Source organism: Pelobates fuscus, chromosome 2, assembly GCF_036172605.1.
Source record: "Pelobates fuscus isolate aPelFus1 chromosome 2, aPelFus1.pri, whole genome shotgun sequence".
NCBI lineage: Eukaryota > Metazoa > Chordata > Amphibia > Anura > Pelobatidae > Pelobates > Pelobates fuscus.
The window spans coordinates 286,593,177-286,612,931 of record NC_086318.1 but is presented as its reverse complement, the minus strand read 5'-3'; the positions used below and the strand labels follow the sequence as shown (position 1 = coordinate 286,612,931).

Here is a 19,755-nt window from a genome sequence, read left to right as displayed (position 1 = left end):
AAAAAGAAATAAACAAAAGCTTACGGCACCTGAGGTTCCTAGTTGGTCTCCCATAGGGAAAAAAGTGGTCTGATTATGACATCATAATGCAAAAAAGAAATAAACAAAAGCTTACGGCACCTGAGGTTCCTAGTTGGTCTCCCATACAAGTACTAACCAGGCCCGAGTCTGGATGGCTTCCGAAATCTGACGAGATCAGGCATTTTCAGACTGGTATGGCCATAAGTGAAATTAAGAGAATGCGATCTCGTTAATGTTGGTAGAATATCAAACTCTGGTTGCGACAAAAGACAAGATGCTTCTGGATAGGGAAAAAAGTGGTCTGATTATGACATCATAATGCAAAAAAGAAATAAACAAAAGCTTACAGCACCTGAGGTTCCTAGTTGGTCTCCCATACAAGTACTAACCAGGCCCGAGTCTGGATGGCTTCCGAGATCTGACGAGATCAGGCATTTTCAGACTAGTATGGCCGTAAGTGAAATTAACGGAATGCGATCTCGCTAATGTTGGTAGAATATCAAACTCTGGTTGCGACAAAAGACAAGACGCTTCTGGATAGGGAAAAAAGTGGTCTGATTATGACATCATAATGCAAAAAAGAAATAAACAAAAGCATACAGCACCTGAGGTTCCTAGTTGGTCTCCCATACAAGTACTAACCAGGCCCGAGTCTGGATGGCTTCCGAGATCTGATGAGATCAGGCATTTTCAGACTGGTATGGCCGTAAGTGAAATCAAGCGAATGCGATCTCGCTAATGTTGGTAGAATATCAAACTCTGGTTGCGACAAAAGACAAGACGCTTCTGGATAGGGAAAAAAGTGGTCTGATTATGACATCATAATGCAAAAAAGAAATAAACAAAGGCTTACAGCACCTGAGGTTCCTAGTTGGTCTCCCATACAAGTACTAACCAGGCCCGAGTCTGGATGGCTTCCGAGATCAGGCATTTTCAGACTGGTATGGCTGTAAGTGAAATTAAGAGAATGCGATCTCGCTAATGTTGGTAGAATATCAAACTCTGGTTGCGACAAAAGACAAGACGCTTCTGGACAGGGAAAAAAGTGGTCTGATTATGACATCATAATGCAAAAAAGAAATAAACAAAAGCTTATGGCACCTGAGGTTCCTAGTTGGTCTCCCATAGGGAAAAAAGTGGTCTGATTATGACATCATAATGCAAAAAAGAAATAAACAAAAGCTTACGGCACCTGAGGTTCCTAGTTGGTCTCCCATACATGTACTAACCAGGTCCAAGTCGGGATGGCTTCCGAGATCTGGCATTTTCAGAATGGTATGGCCGTAAGTGAAACTAAGAGAATGCGATCTCGTTAATGTTGGTAGAATATCAAACTCTGGTTGCGACAAAAGACAAGATGCTTCTGGATAGGGAAAAAAGTGGTCTGATTATGACATCATAATGCAAAAAAGAAATCGCATTCTCTTAATTTAATTTACGGCCATACCAGTCTGAAAATGTCTGATCTCATCAGATATCGGTAGCCATCCAGACTTGGGCCTGGTTAGTACTTGTATGGGAGACCAACTAGGAACCTTAGGTGCCGTAAGCTTTTGTTTATTTCTTTTTTGCATTATGATGTCATAATCAGACCACTTTTTTCCCTATCCAGAAGCGTCTTGTCTTTTGTCGCAACCAGAGTTTGATATTCTACCAACATTAGCGAGATCGCATTCTCTTAATTTCACTTACGGCCATACCAGTCTGAAAATGCCTGATCTCGTCAGATCTCGGAAGCCATCCAGACTTGGGCCTGGTTAGTACTTGTATGGGAGACCAACTAGGAACCTCAGGTGCCGTATGCTTTTGTTTATTTCTTTTTTGCATTATGATGTCATAATCAGACCACTTTTTTCCCTATCCAGAAGCGTCTTGTCTTTCATCGCAACCAGAGTTTGATATTCTACCAACATTAGCGAGATCGCATTTTCTTAATTTCACTTACGGCCATACCAGTCTGAAAATGCCTGATCTTGTCAGATCTCGGAAGCCATCCAGACTCGGGCCTGGTTAGTACTTGTATGGGAGACCAACTAGGAACCTCAGGTGCCGTAAGCCTTTGTTTATTTCTTTTTTGCATTATGATGTCATAATCAGACCACTTTTTTCCCTATCCAGAAGCATCTTGTCTTTTGTCGCAACCAGAGTTTGATATTCTACCAACATTAGCGAGATCGCATTCTCTTAATTTCACTTACGGCCATACCAGTCTGAAAATGCCAGATCTCGGAAGCCATCCAGATTCGGGTCTGGTTAGTACTTGTATGGGAGACCAACTAGAAACCTCAGGTGCTGTAAGCTTTTGTTTATTTCTTTTTTGCATTATGATGTCATAATCAGACCACTTTTTTCCCTATCCAGAAGCGTCTTGTCTTTTGTCGCAACCAGAGTTTGATATTCTACCAACATTAGCAAGATCGCATTCTCTTAATTTAACTTACGGCCATACCAGTCTGAAAATGCCTGATCTCGTCAGATTTCGGAAGCCATCCAGACTCGGGCCTGGTTAGTACTTGTATGGGAGACCAACTAGGAACCTCAAGTGCCGTAAGCTTTTGTTTATTTCTTTTTTGCATTATGATGTCATAATCAGACCACTTTTTTCCCTATCCAGAAGCGTCTTGTCTTTTGTCGCAACCAGAGTTTGATATTCTACCAACATTAGCGAGATCGCATTATCTTACGGCCATACCAGTCTGAAAATGCCTGAACTCGTCAGATCTCGGAAGCCATCCAGACTTGGGCCTGGTTAGTACTTGTATGGGAGACCAACTAGGAACCTCAGGTGCCGTAAGCTTTTGTTTATTTCTTTTTTGCATTATGATGTCATAATCAGACCACTTTTTTCCCTATCCAGAAGCGTCTTGTCTTTTGTCGCAACCAGAGTTTGATATTCTACCAACATTAGTGAGATCGCATTCTCGTAATTTCACTTACGGCCATACCAGTCTGAAAATGCCAGATCTCGGAAGCCATCCAGACTCGGGCCTGGTTAGTACTTGTATGGGAGACCAACTAGGAACCTCAGGTGCTGTAAGCTTTTGTTTATTTCTTTTTTGCATTATGATGTCATAATCAGACCACTTTTTTCCTTATCCAGAAGCGTCTTGTCTTTTGTCGCAACCAGAGTTTGATATTCAACCAACATTAGCGAGATCACATTCTCTTAATTTCACTTACGGCCATACCAGTCTGAAAATGCCTGATCTCGTCCAGTGGCGGATCCAGAGCCTGATCTCGGGAGGGGCACTTGTAGATTATTTAAATAAATAATCCAGACACAATAACCACTACAGCTCACTGTTTAAGAACTGTTTGACAACTTACCTGAGGTCCTCTGGGAAATGGGGCTGTAGTAGGGCAGAGGAGCAGTGGTATGTGTGAGTGGTGCAATGTGTGAGGGGTGCAGTGTGTGTGTGTGTGTGTGAGGGGGACAGTGTATTAGCAGTGTGTGTGTGTGAAGGTGTGTGGATCAGTATGTGTGTGTGACAGTTACAGTGTGTGTGTGTGTGTGTATTGCAGTGTATGTGTGGGGCAATGTGTGTGTATGGGGGCAGTGTATGTGTATATGGGGGCAATGTGTGTGTGTATATGGGGGGCAGGGGCAATGTGTGTGTGTGTGTATGGGGGGCAGGGGCAATGTGTGTGTGTGTGTGTATGGGGGCAGGGGCAATGTGTGTGTGTGTGTGTATGGGGGGCAGGGGCAATGTGTGTGTGTGTGTATGGGGGGCAGGGGCAATGTGTGTGTATGGGGGCAGTGTATGTGTATATGGGGGCAATGTGTGTGTGTATATGGGGGGCAGGGGCAATGTGTGTGTGTGTGTGTGTATATGGGGGGCAGGGGCAATGTGTGTGTGTGTGTGTGTGTGTATGGGGGGCAGGGGCAATGTGTGTGTGTGTATGGGGGGCAGAGGCAATGTGTGTGTGTGTGTATGGGGGGCAGGGGCAATGTGTGTGTGTGTGTGTGTGTGTGTGTATGGGGGGCAGGGGCAATGTGTGTGTGTGTGTATGGGGGGCAGGGGCAATGTGTGTGTATGGGGGCAGTGTATGTGTATATGGGGGCAATGTGTGTGTGTATATGGGGGGCAGGGGCAATGTGTGTGTGTGTGTGTGTATATGGGGGGCAGGGGCAATGTGTGTGTGTGTGTGTGTGTATGGGGGCAGGGGCAATGTGTGTGTGTGTGTATGGGGGGCAGGGACAATGTGTGTGCGTGTGTATGGGGGGCAGGGGCAATGTGTGTGTATGGGGGGCAGGGGCAATGTGTGTGTGTATGGGGGGCAGGGCAATGTGTTTGTGTATGGAGGGCAGGGGCAATGTGTGTGTGTATGGGGGGCAGGGGCAATGTGTGTGTATGGGTGGCAGGGGCAATGTGTGTGTATAGGGGGCAGGGGCAATGTGTGTGTGTGTGTATGGGGGCAGGGGCAGTGTGTGTGTATGGGGGGCAGGGGCAATGTGTGTGTGTGTATGGGGGTCAGGGGCAATGTGTGTGTATGGGGGGCAGGGGCAATGTGTGTGTGTATGGGGGGCAGGGGCAATGTGTGTGTGTGTATCGAGGGCAGGGGCAATGTGTGTGTGTATGGGGGGCAGGGGCAATGTGTGTGTGTATGGGGGGCAGGGGCAATGTGTGTGGGTGTGTGTATGGGGGGCAGGGGTAATGTGTGTGTGTATGGGGGGCAGGGTCAATGTGTGTGTATGGGGGGCAGGGGCAATGTGTGTGTATATGGGGGCAGGGGCAATGTGTGTGTATGGGGGGCAGGGGCAATGTGTGTGTGTATGGGGGGCAGGGGCAATGTGTGTGTGTGTGTGTGTGTGTGTATGGGGGGCAGGGGCAATGTGTGTGTGTGGGGGGGGCCGGGGCAATGTGTGTGTGTATGGGGGGCAGGGGCAATGTGTGTTTGTGTGATAAGAATGATTTTTCTTTTAACGTGTGTGTGTTTTTTTTTTTAATTAAATAAATGTTATGTCCCCCCTCCCTTCTTACCTTTACTGGGAGGAGGGGGGACATCTTTCGTTCCCTGGTGGTCCCAGTGGGGTTCATTGGTGGTCCCAGTGGTAGGACTGAACTCTAGCCCGCGCTCGAGGGCTAGAGTTCACTCTCGCGAGATTTGGAGCGTTGCCGTGGTAACCGCGGCAACGCTCCAAATCTCGCGAGAGGAGGACCCGGAGGAGCTGCTGGTAACAGCTCCCGGGTCCTCTCTCCCTCCCCTGCCGGTCGTCTGTCAGCAATGTGCCTGCGGACCGGGGAGGGAGATCACTGATCTCCCTCCCCGGTCTGCAGGCACAATGCAGGGCTGGCACTTGGGCAATGTCAGCCCTGCATTAGCCGGCAGGGGAGAATCTCGGGGTGGGCAATTGCCCCGTTGCCCCCCCCCCCCTGGATCCGCCACTGATCTCGTCATATCTCGGAAGCCATCCAGACTCGGGTCTGGTTAGTACTCATATGGGAGACCAACTAGGAACCTCAGGTGCCGTAAGCTTTTGTTTATTTCTTTTTTGCATTATGATGTCATAATCAGACCACTTTTTTCCCTATCCAGAAGCGTCTTGTCTTTTGTCACAACCAGAGTTTGATATTCTACCAACATTAGCGAGATCGCATTCTCTAAATTTCAATTACGGCCATACCAGTCTGAAAATGCCTGATCTCGTCAGATCTCGGAAGCCATCCAGACTTGGGCCTGGTTAGTACTTGTATGGGAGACCAACTAGGAACCTCAGGTGCCGTAAGCTTTTGTTTATTTCTTTTTTGCATTATGATGTCATAATCAGACCACTTTTTTCCCTATCCAGAAGCATCTTGTCTTTTGTCGCAACCAGAGTTTGATATTCTACCAACATTAACGAGATCGCATTCTCTTAATTTCACTTACGGCCATACCAGTCTGAAAATGCCTGATCTCGTCAGATCTCGGAAGTCATCCAGACTTGGGCCTGGTTAGTACTTGTATGGGAGACCAACAAGGAACCTCAGGTGCCGTAAGCTTTTGTTTATTTCTTTTTTGCATTATGATGTCATAATCAGACCACTTTTTTCCCTATGGGAGACCAACTAGGAACCTCAGGTGCCGTAAGCTTTTGTTTATTTCTTTTTTGCATTATGATGTCATAATCAGACCACTTTTTTCCCTATCCAGAAGCGTCTTGTCTTTTGTCGCAACCAGAGTTTGATATTCTACCAACATTAGCGAGATCGCATTCTCTTAATTTCACTTACGGCCATACCAGTCTGAAAATGCCTGATCTCGTCAGATCTCGGAAGCCATCCAGACTTGGGCCTGGTTAGTACTTGTATGGGAGACCAACTAGGAACCTCAGGTGCTGTAAGCTTTTGTTTATTTCTTTTTTGCATTATGATGTCATAATCAGACTACTTTTTTCCCTATGGGAGACCAACTAGGAACCTCAGGTGCCGTAAGCTTTTGTTTATTTCATTTTTGCATTATGATGTCATAATCAGACCACTTTTTTCCCTATCCAGAAGCGTCTTGTCTTTTGTCGCAACCAGAGTTTGATATTCTACCAACATTAGCGAGATCGCATTCTCTTAATTTCACTTACGGCCATACCAGTCTGAAAATGCCTGATCTCGTCAGATCTCGGAAGCCATCCAGACTCGGGCCTGGTTAGTACTTGTATATGAGACCAACTAGGAACCTCAGGTGCCGTAAGCTTTTGTTTATTTCTTTTTTGCATTATGATGTCATAATCAGACTACTTTTTTCCCTATGGGAGACCAACTAGGAACCTCAGGTGCCGTAAGCTTTTGTTTATTTCATTTTTGCATTATGCTGTCATAACCAGACCACTTTTTTCCCTATCCAGAAGCGTCTTGACTTTTGTTGCAACCAGAGTTTGATATTCTACCAACATTAGCGAGATCGCATTCTCTTAATTTCACTTACGGCCATACCAGTCTGAAAATGCCAGATCTCGGAAGCCATCCAGACTCGGGCCTGGTTAGTTCTTGTATGGGAGACCAACTAGGAACCTCAGGTGCCGTAAGCTTTTGTTTATTTCTTTTTTGCATTATGATGTCATAATCAGACCACTTTTTTCCCTATCCAGAAGCGTCTTGTCTTTTGTCGCAACCAGAGTTTGATATTCTACCAACATTAGCGAGATCGCATTCTCTTTATTTCATTTACGGCCATACCAGTCTGAAAATGCCTGATCTCGTCAGATCTCAGAAGCCATCCAGCCTCGGGCCTGGTTAGTACTTGTATGGGAGACCAACTAGGAACCTCAGGTGCCGTAAGCTTTTGTTTATTTATTTTTTGCAGTATTATGTTATAATCAGACCACTTTTTTCCCTATGGGAGACCAACTAGGAACCTCAGGTGCCGTAAGCTTGTGTTTATTTCTTTTTTGCATTATGATGTCATAATCAGACCACTTTTTTCCCTATGGGAGACCAACTAGGAACCTCAGGTGCCGTAAGCTTTTGTTTATTTCTTTTTTGCATTATGATGTCATAATCAGACCACTTTTTTCCCTATCCAGAAGCGTCTTGTCTTTTGTCGCAACCAGAGTTTGATATTCTACCAACATTAGCGAGATCGCATTCTCTTAATTTCCCTTACGGCCATACCAGTCTGAAAATGCCTGATCTCGTCAGATCTCGTAAGCCATCCAGACTTGGGCCTGGTTAGTACTTGTATGGGAGACCATCTAGGAATCTCATGTGCCGTAAGATTTTGTTTATTTCTTTTTTGCATTATGATGTCATAATCAGACCACTTTTTTCCCTATGGGAGACCAACTAGGAACCTCAGGTGCCGTAAGCTTTTGTTTATTTATTTTTTGCATTATGATGTCATAATCAGACCACTTTTTTCCCTATCCAGAAGCGTCTTGTCTTTTGTCGCAACCAGAGTTTGATATTCTACCAACATTAGCGAGATCGCATTCTCTTAATTTCCCTTACGGCCATACCAGTCTGAAAATGCCTGATCTCGTCAGATCTCGTAAGCCATCCAGACTTGGGCCTGGTTAGTACTTGTATGGGAGACCATCTAGGAATCTCATGTGCCGTAAGATTTTGTTTATTTCTTTTTTGCATTATGATGTCATAATCAGACCACTTTTTTCCCTATGGGAGACCAACTAGGAACCTCAGGTGCCGTAAGCTTTTGTTTATTTCTTTTTTGCATTATGATGTCATAATCAGACCACTTTTTTCCCTATCCAGAAGCGTCTTGTCTTTTGTCGCAACCAGAGTTTGATATTCTACCAACATTAACGAGATCGCATTCTCTTAATTTCACTTACGGCCATACCAGTCTGAAAATGCCTGATCTCGTCAGATCTCAGAAGCCATCCAGACTCGGGCCTGGTTAGTACTTGTATGGGAGACCAACTAGGAACCTCAGGTGCCGTAAGCTTTTGTTTATTTCTTTTTTGCATTATGATGTCATAATCAGACCACTTTTTTCCCTATCCAGAAGCGTCTTGTCTTTTGTCGCAACCAGAGTTTGATATTCTACCAACATTAGCGAGATCGCATTCTCTTAATTTCCCTTACGGCCATACCAGTCTGAAAATGCCTGATCTCGTCAGATCTCAGAAGCCATCCAGACTCGGGCCTGGTTAGTACTTGTATGGGAGACCAACTAGGAACCTCAGGTGCCGTAAGCTTTTGTTTATTTCTTTTTTGCATTATGATGTCATAATCAGACCACTTTTTTCCCTATCCAGAAGCGTCTTGTCTTTTGTCGCAACCAGAGTTTGATATTCTACCAACATTAGCGAGATCGCATTCTCTTAATTTCACTTACGGCCATACCAGTCTGAAAATGCCAGATCTCGGAAGCCATCCAGACTCGGGCCTGGTTATTACTTGTATGGGAGACCAACTAGGAACCTCAGGTGCCGTAAGCTTTTGTTTATTTCTTTTTTGCATTATGATGTCATAATCAGACCACTTTTTTCCCTATGGGAGACCAACTAGGAACCTCAGGTGCCGTAAGCTTTTGTTTATTTCTTTTTTGCATTATGATGTCATAATCAGACCACTTTTTTCCCTATCCAGAAGCGTCTTGTCTTTTGTCGCAACCAGAGTTTGATATTCTACCAACATTAGCGAGATCGCATTCTCTTAATTTCACTTACGGCCATACCAGTCTGAAAATGCCAGGTCTCGGAAGCCATCCAGACTCGGGCCTGGTTAGTACTTGTATGGGAGACCAACGAGGAACCTCAGGTGCCGTAAGCTTTTGTTTATTTCTTTTTTGCATTATGATGTCATAATCAGACCACTTTTTTCCCTATCCAGAAGCGTCTTGTCTTTTGTCGCAACCAGAGTTTGATATTCTACCAACATTAGCGAGATCGCATTCTCTTAAATTCACTTACAGCCATACCAGTCTGAAAATGTCAGATCTCGGAAGCCATCCAGACTCGGGCCTGGTTAGTACTTGTATGGGAGACCAACGAGGAACCTCAGGTGCCGTAAGCTTTTGTTTATTTCTTTTTTGCATTATGATGTCATAATCAGACCACTTTTTTCCCTATCCAGAAGCGTCTTGTCTTTTGTCGCAACCAGAGTTTGATATTCTACCAACATTAACGAGATCGCATTCTCTTAATTTCCCTTACGGCCATACCAGTCTGAAAATGCCTGATCTCGTCAGATCTCAGAAGCCATCCAGACTCGGGCCTGGTTAGTACTTGTATGGGAGACCAACTAGGAACCTCAGGTGCCGTAAGCTTTTGTTTATTTCTTTTTTGCATTATGAGGTCATAATCAGACCACTTTTTTCCCTATCCAGAAGCGTCTTGTCTTTTGTCGCAACCAGAGTTTGATATTCTACCAACATTAGCGAGATCGCATTCTCTTAATTTCCCTTACGGCCATACCAGTCTGAAAATGCCTGTTCTCGTCAGATCTCTGAAGCCATCCAGACTCGGGCCTGGTTAGTACTTGTATGGGAAACCAACTAGGAACCTCAGGTGCCGTAAGCTTTTGTTTATTTCTTTTTTGCAGTATTATGTTATAATCAGACCAGTTTTTTCCCTATGGGAGACCAACTAGGAACCTCAGGTGCCGTAAGATTTTGTTTATTTCTTTTTTGCATTATGATGTCATAATCAGACCACTTTTTTCCCTATCCAGAAGCGTCTTGTCTTTTGTCGCAACCAGAGTTTGATATTCTACCAACATTAGCGAGATCGCATTCTCTTAATTTCACTTACGGCCATACCAGTCTGAAAATGCCAGATCTCGGAAGCCATCCAGACTCGGGCCTGGTTAGTACTTGTATGGGAGACCAACGAGGAACCTCAGGTGCCGTAAGCTTTTGTTTATTTCTTTTTTGCATTATGATGTCATAATCAGACCACTTTTTTCCCTATCCAGAAGCGTCTTGTCTTTTGTCGCAACCAGAGTTTGATATTCTACCAACATTAGCGAGATCGCATTCTCTTAATTTCACTTACAGCCATACCAGTCTGAAAATGTCAGATCTCGGAAGCCATCCAGACTCGGGCCTGGTTAGTACTTGTATGGGAGACCAACGAGGAACCTCAGGTGCCGTAAGCTTTTGTTTATTTCTTTTTTGCATTATGATGTCATAATCAGACCACTTTTTTCCCTATCCAGAAGCGTCTTGTCTTTTGTCGCAACCAGAGTTTGATATTCTACCAACATTACCGAGATCGCATTCTCTTAATTTCCCTTACGGCCATACCAGTCTGAAAATGCCTGATCTCGTCAGATCTCAGAAGCCATCCAGACTCGGGCCTGGTTAGTACTTGTATGGGAGACCAACTAGGAACCTCAGGTGCCGTAAGCTTTTGTTTATTTATTTTTTGCATTATGATGTCATAATCAGACCACTTTTTTCCCTATCCAGAAGCGTCTTGTCTTTTGTCGCAACCAGAGTTTGATATTCTACCAACATTAGCGAGATCGCATTCTCTTAATTTCCCTTACGGCCATACCAGTCTGAAAATGCCTGTTCTCGTCAGATCTCTGAAGCCATCCAGACTCGGGCCTGGTTAGTACTTGTATGGGAAACCAACTAGGAACCTCAGGTGCCGTAAGCTTTTGTTTATTTCTTTTTTGCAGTATTATGTTATAATCAGACCAGTTTTTTCCCTATGGGAGACCAACTAGGAACCTCAGGTGCCGTAAGATTTTGTTTATTTCTTTTTTGCATTATGATGTCATAATCAGACCACTTTTTTCCCTATCCAGAAGCGTCTTGTCTTTTGTCGCAACCAGAGTTTGATATTCTACCAACATTAGCGAGATCGCATTCTCTTAATTTCACTTACGGCCATACCAGTCTGAAAATGCCTGATCTCGTCAGATCTCGGAAGCCATCCAGACTCGGGCCTGGTTAGTACTTGTATGGGAGACCAACTAGGAACCTCAGGTGCCGTAAGCTTTTGTTTATTTCTTTTTTGCATTATGATGTCATAATCAGACCACTTTTTTCCCTATGGGAGACCAACTAGGAACCTCAGGTGCCGTAAGCTTTTGTTTATTTCTTTTTTGCATTATGATGTCATAATCAGACCACTTTTTTCCCTATCCAGAAGCGTCTTGTCTTTTGTCGCAACCAGAGTTTGATATTCTACCAACATTAGCGAGATCGCATTCTCTTAATTTCCCTTACGGCCATACCAGTCTAAAAATGCCTGATCTCGTCAGATCTCGGAAGCCATCCAGACTCGGGCCTGGTTAGTACTTATATGGGAGACCAACTAGGAACCTCAGGTGCCGTAAGCTTTTGTTTATTTCTTTTTTGCATTATGATGTCATAATCAGACCACTTTTTTCCCTATCCAGAAGCGTCTGGTCTTTTGTCGCAACCAGAGTTTGATATTCTACCAACATTAGCGAGATCGCATTCTCTTAATTTCACATACGGCCATACCAGTCTGAAAATGCCAGATCTCGGAAGCCATCCAGACTCGGGCCTGGTTAGTACTTGTATGGGAGACCAACTAGGAACCTCAGGTGCCGTAAGCTTTTGTTTATTTCTTTTTTGCATTATGATGTCATAATCAGACCACTTTTTTCCCTATGGGAGACCAACTAGGAACCTCAGGTGCGGTAAGCTTTTGTTTATTTCTTTTTTGCATTATGATGTCATAATCAGACCACTTTTTTCCCTATCCAGAAGCGTCTTGTCTTTATATATGGGAGACCAACTAGGAACCTCAGGTGCCGTAAGCTTTTGTTTATTTCTTTTTTGCATTATGATGTCATAATCAGACCACTTTTTTCCCTATCCAGAAGCGTCTTGTCTTTTGTCGCAACCAGAGTTTGATATTCTACCAACATTAGCGAGATCGCATTCTCATAATTTCACTTATGGCCATACCAGTCTGAAAATGCCTGATCTCGTCAGATCTCGGAAGCCATCCAGACTCGGGTCTGGTTAGTACTTGTATGGGAGACCAACGAGGAACCTCAGGTGCCGTAAGCTTTTGTTTATTTCTTTTTTGAATTTTGATGTCATAATCAGACCTGGTTAGTACTTGTATGGGAGACCATCTAGGAATCTCATGTGCCGTAAGCTTTTGTTTATTTCTTTTTTGCATTATGATGTCATAATCAGACCACTTTTTTCCCTATCCAGAAGCGTCTTGTCTTTTGTCGCAACCAGAGTTTGATATTCTACCAACATTAGCGAGATCGCATTCTCTTAATTTCACTTACGGACATACCAGTCTGAAAATGCCTGATCTCGTCAGATCTCGGTAGCCATCCAGACTCGGGCCTGGTTAGTACTTGTATGGGAGACCAAATAGGAACCTCAGGTGCCGTAAGCTTTTGTTTATTTCTTTTTTGCATTATGATGTCATAATCAGACCACTTTTTTCCCTATCCAGAAGCGTCTTGTCTTTTGTCGCAACCAGAGTTTGATATTCTACCAACATTAGCGAGATCGCATTCTCTTAATTTCACTTACGGCCATACCAGTCTGAAAATGCCTGATCTCGTCAGATTTCGGAAGCCATCCAGACTCGGGCCTGGTTAGTACTTGTATGGGAGACCAACTACGAACCTCAGGTGCCGTAAGCTTTTGTTTATTTCTTTTTTGCATTATGATGTCATAATCAGACCACTTTTTTCCCTATGGGAGACCAACTAGGAACCTCAGGTGCCGTAAGCTTTTGTTTATTTCTTTTTTGCATTATGATGTCATAATCAGACCACTTTTTTCCCTATCCAGAAGCGTCTTGTCTTTTGTCGCAACCAGAGTTTGATATTCTACCAACATTAACGAGATCGCATTCTCTTAATTTCCCTTACGGCCATACCAGTCTGAAAATGCCTGATCTCGTCAGATCTCAGAAGCCATCCAGACTCGGGCCTGGTTAGTACTTGTATGGGAGACCAACTAGGAACCTCAGGTGCCGTAAACTTTTGTTTATTTCTTTTTTGCATTATGATGTCATAATCAGACCACTTTTTTCCCTATCCAGAAGCGTCTTGTCTTTTGTCGCAACCAGAGTTTGATATTCTACCAACATTAGCGAGATCGCATTCTCTTAATTTCACTTACGGCCATACCAGTCTGAAAATGCCTGATCTCGTCAGATCTCGGAAGCCATCCAGACTCGGGCCTGGTTAGTACTTGTATGGGAGACCAACTAGGAACCTCAGGTGCCGTAAGCTTTTGTTTATTTCTTTTTTGCATTATGATGTCATAATCAGACCACTTTTTTCCCTATCCAGAAGCGTCTTGTCTTTTGTCGCCACCAGAGTTTGATATTCTACCAACATTAGCGAGATCGCATTCTCTTAATTTCATTTACGGCCATACCAGTCTGAAAATGCCTGATCTCGTCAGATCTCGGAAGCCATCCAGACTCGGGCCTGGTTAGTACTTGTATGGGAGACCAACTAGGAACCTCAGGTGCCGTAAGCTTTTGTTTATTTCTTTTTTGCATTATGATGTCATAATCAGACCACTTTTTTCCCTATGGGAGACCAACTAGGAACCTCAGGTGCCGTAAGATTTTGTTTATTTCTTTTTTGCATTATGATGTCATAATCAGACCACTTTTTTCCCTATCCAGAAGCGTCTTGTCTTTTGTCGCAACCAGAGTTTGATATTCTACCAACATTAGCGAGATCGCATTCTCTTAATTTCACTTACGGCCATACCAGTCTGAAAATGCCTGATCTCGTCAGATCTCGGAAGCCATCCAGACTCGGGCCTGGTTAGTACTTGTATGGGAGACCAACTAGGAACCTCAGGTGCCGTAAGCTTTTGTTTATTTCTTTTTTGCATTATGATGTCATAATCAGACCACTTTTTTCCCTATGGGAGACCAACTAGGAACCTCAGGTGCCGTAAGCTTTTGTTTATTTCTTTTTTGCATTATGATGTCATAATCAGACCACTTTTTTCCCTATCCAGAAGCGTCTTGTCTTTTGTCGCAACCAGAGTTTGATATTCTACCAACATTAGCGAGATCGCATTCTCTTAATTTCCCTTACGGCCATACCAGTCTAAAAATGCCTGATCTCGTCAGATCTCGGAAGCCATCCAGACTCGGGCCTGGTTAGTACTTATATGGGAGACCAACTAGGAACCTCAGGTGCCGTAAGCTTTTGTTTATTTCTTTTTTGCATTATGATGTCATAATCAGACCACTTTTTTCCCTATCCAGAAGCGTCTGGTCTTTTGTCGCAACCAGAGTTTGATATTCTACCAACATTAGCGAGATCGCATTCTCTTAATTTCACATACGGCCATACCAGTCTGAAAATGCCAGATCTCGGAAGCCATCCAGACTCGGGCCTGGTTAGTACTTGTATGGGAGACCAACTAGGAACCTCAGGTGCCGTAAGCTTTTGTTTATTTCTTTTTTGCATTATGATGTCATAATCAGACCACTTTTTTCCCTATGGGAGACCAACTAGGAACCTCAGGTGCGGTAAGCTTTTGTTTATTTCTTTTTTGCATTATGATGTCATAATCAGACCACTTTTTTCCCTATCCAGAAGCGTCTTGTCTTTATATATGGGAGACCAACTAGGAACCTCAGGTGCCGTAAGCTTTTGTTTATTTCTTTTTTGCATTATGATGTCATAATCAGACCACTTTTTTCCCTATCCAGAAGCGTCTTGTCTTTTGTCGCAACCAGAGTTTGATATTCTACCAACATTAGCGAGATCGCATTCTCATAATTTCACTTATGGCCATACCAGTCTGAAAATGCCTGATCTCGTCAGATCTCGGAAGCCATCCAGACTCGGGTCTGGTTAGTACTTGTATGGGAGACCAACGAGGAACCTCAGGTGCCGTAAGCTTTTGTTTATTTCTTTTTTGAATTTTGATGTCATAATCAGACCTGGTTAGTACTTGTATGGGAGACCATCTAGGAATCTCATGTGCCGTAAGCTTTTGTTTATTTCTTTTTTGCATTATGATGTCATAATCAGACCACTTTTTTCCCTATCCAGAAGCGTCTTGTCTTTTGTCGCAACCAGAGTTTGATATTCTACCAACATTAGCGAGATCGCATTCTCTTAATTTCACTTACGGACATACCAGTCTGAAAATGCCTGATCTCGTCAGATCTCGGTAGCCATCCAGACTCGGGCCTGGTTAGTACTTGTATGGGAGACCAAATAGGAACCTCAGGTGCCGTAAGCTTTTGTTTATTTCTTTTTTGCATTATGATGTCATAATCAGACCACTTTTTTCCCTATCCAGAAGCGTCTTGTCTTTTGTCGCAACCAGAGTTTGATATTCTACCAACATTAGCGAGATCGCATTCTCTTAATTTCACTTACGGCCATACCAGTCTGAAAATGCCTGATCTCGTCAGATTTCGGAAGCCATCCAGACTCGGGCCTGGTTAGTACTTGTATGGGAGACCAACTACGAACCTCAGGTGCCGTAAGCTTTTGTTTATTTCTTTTTTGCATTATGATGTCATAATCAGACCACTTTTTTCCCTATGGGAGACCAACTAGGAACCTCAGGTGCCGTAAGCTTTTGTTTATTTCTTTTTTGCATTATGATGTCATAATCAGACCACTTTTTTCCCTATCCAGAAGCGTCTTGTCTTTTGTCGCAACCAGAGTTTGATATTCTACCAACATTAACGAGATCGCATTCTCTTAATTTCCCTTACGGCCATACCAGTCTGAAAATGCCTGATCTCGTCAGATCTCAGAAGCCATCCAGACTCGGGCCTGGTTAGTACTTGTATGGGAGACCAACTAGGAACCTCAGGTGCCGTAAACTCTTGTTTATTTCTTTTTTGCATTATGATGTCATAATCAGACCACTTTTTTCCCTATCCAGAAGCGTCTTGTCTTTTGTCGCAACCAGAGTTTGATATTCTACCAACATTAGCGAGATCGCATTCTCTTAATTTCACTTACGGCCATACCAGTCTGAAAATGCCTGATCTCGTCAGATCTCGGAAGCCATCCAGACTCGGGCCTGGTTAGTACTTGTATGGGAGACCAACTAGGAACCTCAGGTGCCGTAAGCTTTTGTTTATTTCTTTTTTGCATTATGATGTCATAATCAGACCACTTTTTTCCCTATCCAGAAGCGTCTTGTCTTTTGTCGCCACCAGAGTTTGATATTCTACCAACATTAGCGAGATCGCATTCTCTTAATTTCATTTACGGCCATACCAGTCTGAAAATGCCTGATCTCGTCAGATCTCGGAAGCCATCCAGACTCGGGTCTGGTTAGTACTTGTATGGGAGACCAACTAGGAACCTCAGGTGCCGTAAGCTTTTGTTTATTTCTTTTTTGCATTATGATGTCATAATCAGACCACTTGTTTCCCTATGGGAGACCAACTAGGAACCTCAGGTGCCGTAAGCTTTTGTTTATTTCTTTTTTGCATTATGATGTCATAATCAGACCACTTTTTTCCCTATCCAGAAGCGTCTTGTCTTTTGTCGCAACCAGAGTTTGATATTCTACCAACATTAACGAGATCGCATTCTCTTAATTTCCCTTACGGCCATACCAGTCTGAAAATGCCTGATCTCGTCAGATCTCAGAAGCCATCCAGACTCGGGCCTGGTTAGTACTTGTATGGGAGACCAACTAGGAACCTCAGGTGCCGTAAGCTTTTGTTTATTTCTTTTTTGCATTATGATGTCATAATCAGACCACTTTTTTCCCTATCCAGAAGCGTCTTGTCTTTTGTCGCAACCAGAGTTTGATATTCTACCAACATTAGCGAGATCGCATTCTCTTAATTTCTCTTACGGCCATACCAGTCTGAAAATGCCTGTTCTCGTCAGATCTCTGAAGCCATCCAGACTCGGGCCTGGTTAGTACTTGTATGGGAGACCAACTAGGAACCTCAGGTGCCGTAAGCTTTTGTTTATTTCTTTTTTGCATTATGATGTCATAATCAGACCACTTTTTTCCCTATCCAGAAGCGTCTTGTCTTTTGTCGCAACCAGAGTTTGATATTCTACCAACATTAACGAGATCGCATTCTCTTAATTTCCCTTACGGCCATACCAGTCTGAAAATGCCTGATCTCGTCAGATCTCAGAAGCCATCCAGACTCGCGCTTGGTTAGTACTTGTATGGGAGACCAACTAGGAACCTCAGGTGCCGTAAGCTTTTGTTTATTTCTTTTTTGCAGTATTATGTTATAATCAGACCACTTTTTTCCCTATGGGAGACCAACTAGGAACCTCAGGTGCCGTAAGATTTTGTTTATTTCTTTTTTGCATTATGATGTCATAATCAGACCACTTTTTTCCCTATCCAGAAGCGTCTTATCTTTTGTCGCAACCAGAGTTTGATATTCTACCAACATTAGCAAGATCGCATTCTCTTAATTTCACTTACGGCCATACCAGTCTGAAAATGCCTGATCTCGTCAGATCTCGGAAGCTATCCAGACTCGGCCTGGTTAGTACTTGTATGGGAGACCAACTAGGAACCTCAGGTGCCGTAAGCTTTTGTTTATTTCTTTTTTGCATTATGATGTCATAATCAGACCACTTTTTTCCCTATCCAGAAGCGTCTTGTCTTTTGTCGCAACCAGAGTTTGATATTCTACCAACATTAGCGAGATCGCATTCTCTTAATTTCACTTACGGCCATACCAGTCTGAAAATGCCTGATCTCATCAGATCTCGGAAGCCATCCAGACTCGGGCCTGGTTAGTACTTGTATGGGAGACCAACTAGGAACCTCAGGTGCCGTAAGCTTTTGTTTATTTCTTTTTTGCATTATGATGTCATAATCAGACCACTTTTTTCCCTATGGGAGACCAACTAGGAACCTCAGGTGCCGTAAGCTTTTGTTTATTTCTTTTTTGCATTATGATGTCATAATCAGACCACTTTTTTCCCTATCCAGAAGCGTCTTGTCTTTTGTCGCAACCAGAGTTTGATATTCTACCAACATTAGCGAGATCGCATTCTCTTAATTTCCCTTACGGCCATACCAGTCTAAAAATGCCTGAACTCGTCAGATCTCGGAAGCCATCCAGACTCGGGCCTGGTTAGTACTTATATGGGAGACCAACTAGGAACCTCAGGTGCCGTGAGCTTTTGTTTATTTCTTTTTTGCATTATGATGTCATAATCAGACCACTTTTTTCCCTATCCAGAAGCGTCTGGTCTTTTGTCGCAACCAGAGTTTGATATTCTACCAACATTAGCGAGATCGCATTCTCTTAATTTCACTTACGGCCATACCAGTCTGAAAATGCCAGATCTCGGAAGCCATCCAGACTCGGGCCTGGTTAGTACTTGTATGGGAGACCAACTAGGAACCTCAGGTGCCGTAAGCTTTTGTTTATTTCTTTTTTGCATTATGATGTCATAATCAGACCACTTTTTTCCCTATGGGAGACCAACTAGGAACCTCAGGTGCCGTAAGCTTTTGTTTATTTCTTTTTTGCATTATGATGTCATAATCAGACCACTTTTTTCCCTATCCAGAAGCGTCTTGTCTTTTGTCGCAACCAGAGTTTGATATTCTACCAACATTAGCGAGATCGCATTCTCTTAATTTCATTTACGGCCATACCAGTCTGAAAATGCCTGATCTCGTCAGATCTCGGAAGCCATCCGGACTCGGGCCTGGTTAGTACTTGTATGGGAGACCAACTAGGAACCTCAGGTGCCGTAAGCTTTTGTTTATTTCTTTTTTGCATTATGATGTCATAATCAGACCACTTTTTTCCCTATGGGAGACCAACTAGGAACCTCAGGTGCCGTAAGCTTTTGTTTATTTCTTTTTTGCATTATGATGTCATAATCAGACCACTTTTTTCCCTATCCAGAAGCGTCTTGTCTTTTGTCGCAACCAGAGTTTGATATTCTACCAACATTAGCGAGATCGCATTCTCTTAATTTCAGTTACGGCCATACCAGTCTGAAAATGCCTGATCTCGTCAGATCTCGGAAGCCATCCAGACTCGGGCCTGGTTAGTACTTGTATGGGAGACCAACTAGGACCCTCAGGTGCCGTAAACTTTTGTTTATTTCTTTTTTGCATTATGATGTCATAATCAGACCACTTTTTTCCCTATCCAGAAGCGTCTTGTCTTTTGTCGCAACCAGAGTTTGATATTCTACCAACATTAGCGAGATCGCATTCTCATAATTTCACTTACGGCCATACCAGTCTGAAAATGCCTGATCTCGTCAGATCTCGTAAGTCATCCAGACTTGGGCCTGGTTAGTACTTGTGTGGGAGACCATCTAGGAATCTCATGTGCCGTAAGCTTTTGTTTATTTCTTTTTTGCATTATGATGTCATAAT

General features: G+C 43.4%; 47 pseudogenes; 43 read left to right on the top strand and 4 right to left on the bottom strand.

Annotated features, from left to right (window-relative positions):
* Positions 1–108: 108 nt before the first annotated feature.
* On the bottom strand, positions 109–227 carry LOC134597048 (5S ribosomal RNA; annotated as a pseudogene).
* Positions 228–361: 134 nt separating this feature from the next.
* Positions 362–480, bottom strand: LOC134595957 (5S ribosomal RNA; annotated as a pseudogene).
* A 134-nt stretch (positions 481–614) lies between these two features.
* Positions 615–733, bottom strand: LOC134595309 (5S ribosomal RNA; annotated as a pseudogene).
* A 134-nt stretch (positions 734–867) lies between these two features.
* On the bottom strand, positions 868–976 carry LOC134589363 (5S ribosomal RNA; annotated as a pseudogene).
* Positions 977–1,454: 478 nt separating this feature from the next.
* LOC134588747 (5S ribosomal RNA) lies at positions 1,455–1,573 on the top strand (annotated as a pseudogene).
* A 134-nt stretch (positions 1,574–1,707) lies between these two features.
* On the top strand, positions 1,708–1,826 carry LOC134595086 (5S ribosomal RNA; annotated as a pseudogene).
* A 134-nt stretch (positions 1,827–1,960) lies between these two features.
* On the top strand, positions 1,961–2,079 carry LOC134596109 (5S ribosomal RNA; annotated as a pseudogene).
* Positions 2,080–2,456: 377 nt separating this feature from the next.
* Positions 2,457–2,575, top strand: LOC134587663 (5S ribosomal RNA; annotated as a pseudogene).
* Positions 2,576–2,699: 124 nt separating this feature from the next.
* Positions 2,700–2,818, top strand: LOC134595027 (5S ribosomal RNA; annotated as a pseudogene).
* Positions 2,819–5,633: 2,815 nt separating this feature from the next.
* Positions 5,634–5,752, top strand: LOC134595140 (5S ribosomal RNA; annotated as a pseudogene).
* Positions 5,753–5,886: 134 nt separating this feature from the next.
* LOC134589516 (5S ribosomal RNA) lies at positions 5,887–6,005 on the top strand (annotated as a pseudogene).
* A 225-nt stretch (positions 6,006–6,230) lies between these two features.
* On the top strand, positions 6,231–6,349 carry LOC134589443 (5S ribosomal RNA; annotated as a pseudogene).
* A 225-nt stretch (positions 6,350–6,574) lies between these two features.
* Positions 6,575–6,693, top strand: LOC134588322 (5S ribosomal RNA; annotated as a pseudogene).
* Positions 6,694–7,161: 468 nt separating this feature from the next.
* LOC134595502 (5S ribosomal RNA) lies at positions 7,162–7,280 on the top strand (annotated as a pseudogene).
* A 316-nt stretch (positions 7,281–7,596) lies between these two features.
* On the top strand, positions 7,597–7,715 carry LOC134598165 (5S ribosomal RNA; annotated as a pseudogene).
* A 225-nt stretch (positions 7,716–7,940) lies between these two features.
* Positions 7,941–8,059, top strand: LOC134598164 (5S ribosomal RNA; annotated as a pseudogene).
* Positions 8,060–8,284: 225 nt separating this feature from the next.
* Positions 8,285–8,403, top strand: LOC134594624 (5S ribosomal RNA; annotated as a pseudogene).
* Positions 8,404–8,537: 134 nt separating this feature from the next.
* On the top strand, positions 8,538–8,656 carry LOC134588442 (5S ribosomal RNA; annotated as a pseudogene).
* Positions 8,657–9,610: 954 nt separating this feature from the next.
* On the top strand, positions 9,611–9,729 carry LOC134588431 (5S ribosomal RNA; annotated as a pseudogene).
* A 134-nt stretch (positions 9,730–9,863) lies between these two features.
* Positions 9,864–9,982, top strand: LOC134588071 (5S ribosomal RNA; annotated as a pseudogene).
* A 711-nt stretch (positions 9,983–10,693) lies between these two features.
* On the top strand, positions 10,694–10,812 carry LOC134588418 (5S ribosomal RNA; annotated as a pseudogene).
* A 134-nt stretch (positions 10,813–10,946) lies between these two features.
* On the top strand, positions 10,947–11,065 carry LOC134588070 (5S ribosomal RNA; annotated as a pseudogene).
* A 225-nt stretch (positions 11,066–11,290) lies between these two features.
* On the top strand, positions 11,291–11,409 carry LOC134591009 (5S ribosomal RNA; annotated as a pseudogene).
* Positions 11,410–11,634: 225 nt separating this feature from the next.
* LOC134597456 (5S ribosomal RNA) lies at positions 11,635–11,753 on the top strand (annotated as a pseudogene).
* A 584-nt stretch (positions 11,754–12,337) lies between these two features.
* Positions 12,338–12,456, top strand: LOC134598292 (5S ribosomal RNA; annotated as a pseudogene).
* A 227-nt stretch (positions 12,457–12,683) lies between these two features.
* Positions 12,684–12,802, top strand: LOC134598019 (5S ribosomal RNA; annotated as a pseudogene).
* A 134-nt stretch (positions 12,803–12,936) lies between these two features.
* On the top strand, positions 12,937–13,055 carry LOC134597500 (5S ribosomal RNA; annotated as a pseudogene).
* Positions 13,056–13,280: 225 nt separating this feature from the next.
* On the top strand, positions 13,281–13,399 carry LOC134595297 (5S ribosomal RNA; annotated as a pseudogene).
* A 134-nt stretch (positions 13,400–13,533) lies between these two features.
* LOC134590998 (5S ribosomal RNA) lies at positions 13,534–13,652 on the top strand (annotated as a pseudogene).
* Positions 13,653–13,786: 134 nt separating this feature from the next.
* LOC134594816 (5S ribosomal RNA) lies at positions 13,787–13,905 on the top strand (annotated as a pseudogene).
* Positions 13,906–14,130: 225 nt separating this feature from the next.
* On the top strand, positions 14,131–14,249 carry LOC134590986 (5S ribosomal RNA; annotated as a pseudogene).
* Positions 14,250–14,474: 225 nt separating this feature from the next.
* LOC134597455 (5S ribosomal RNA) lies at positions 14,475–14,593 on the top strand (annotated as a pseudogene).
* Positions 14,594–15,177: 584 nt separating this feature from the next.
* On the top strand, positions 15,178–15,296 carry LOC134598291 (5S ribosomal RNA; annotated as a pseudogene).
* Positions 15,297–15,523: 227 nt separating this feature from the next.
* On the top strand, positions 15,524–15,642 carry LOC134598018 (5S ribosomal RNA; annotated as a pseudogene).
* A 134-nt stretch (positions 15,643–15,776) lies between these two features.
* LOC134597499 (5S ribosomal RNA) lies at positions 15,777–15,895 on the top strand (annotated as a pseudogene).
* Positions 15,896–16,120: 225 nt separating this feature from the next.
* On the top strand, positions 16,121–16,239 carry LOC134595296 (5S ribosomal RNA; annotated as a pseudogene).
* Positions 16,240–16,373: 134 nt separating this feature from the next.
* LOC134590973 (5S ribosomal RNA) lies at positions 16,374–16,492 on the top strand (annotated as a pseudogene).
* A 134-nt stretch (positions 16,493–16,626) lies between these two features.
* Positions 16,627–16,745, top strand: LOC134596910 (5S ribosomal RNA; annotated as a pseudogene).
* A 225-nt stretch (positions 16,746–16,970) lies between these two features.
* LOC134588407 (5S ribosomal RNA) lies at positions 16,971–17,089 on the top strand (annotated as a pseudogene).
* Positions 17,090–17,223: 134 nt separating this feature from the next.
* On the top strand, positions 17,224–17,342 carry LOC134597404 (5S ribosomal RNA; annotated as a pseudogene).
* Positions 17,343–17,476: 134 nt separating this feature from the next.
* Positions 17,477–17,595, top strand: LOC134598266 (5S ribosomal RNA; annotated as a pseudogene).
* Positions 17,596–17,820: 225 nt separating this feature from the next.
* Positions 17,821–17,938, top strand: LOC134597771 (5S ribosomal RNA; annotated as a pseudogene).
* A 134-nt stretch (positions 17,939–18,072) lies between these two features.
* LOC134595915 (5S ribosomal RNA) lies at positions 18,073–18,191 on the top strand (annotated as a pseudogene).
* Positions 18,192–18,416: 225 nt separating this feature from the next.
* Positions 18,417–18,535, top strand: LOC134588563 (5S ribosomal RNA; annotated as a pseudogene).
* A 468-nt stretch (positions 18,536–19,003) lies between these two features.
* On the top strand, positions 19,004–19,122 carry LOC134595510 (5S ribosomal RNA; annotated as a pseudogene).
* A 225-nt stretch (positions 19,123–19,347) lies between these two features.
* Positions 19,348–19,466, top strand: LOC134588128 (5S ribosomal RNA; annotated as a pseudogene).
* A 134-nt stretch (positions 19,467–19,600) lies between these two features.
* LOC134597533 (5S ribosomal RNA) lies at positions 19,601–19,719 on the top strand (annotated as a pseudogene).
* The last annotated feature ends 36 nt before the right edge of the window (positions 19,720–19,755 follow it).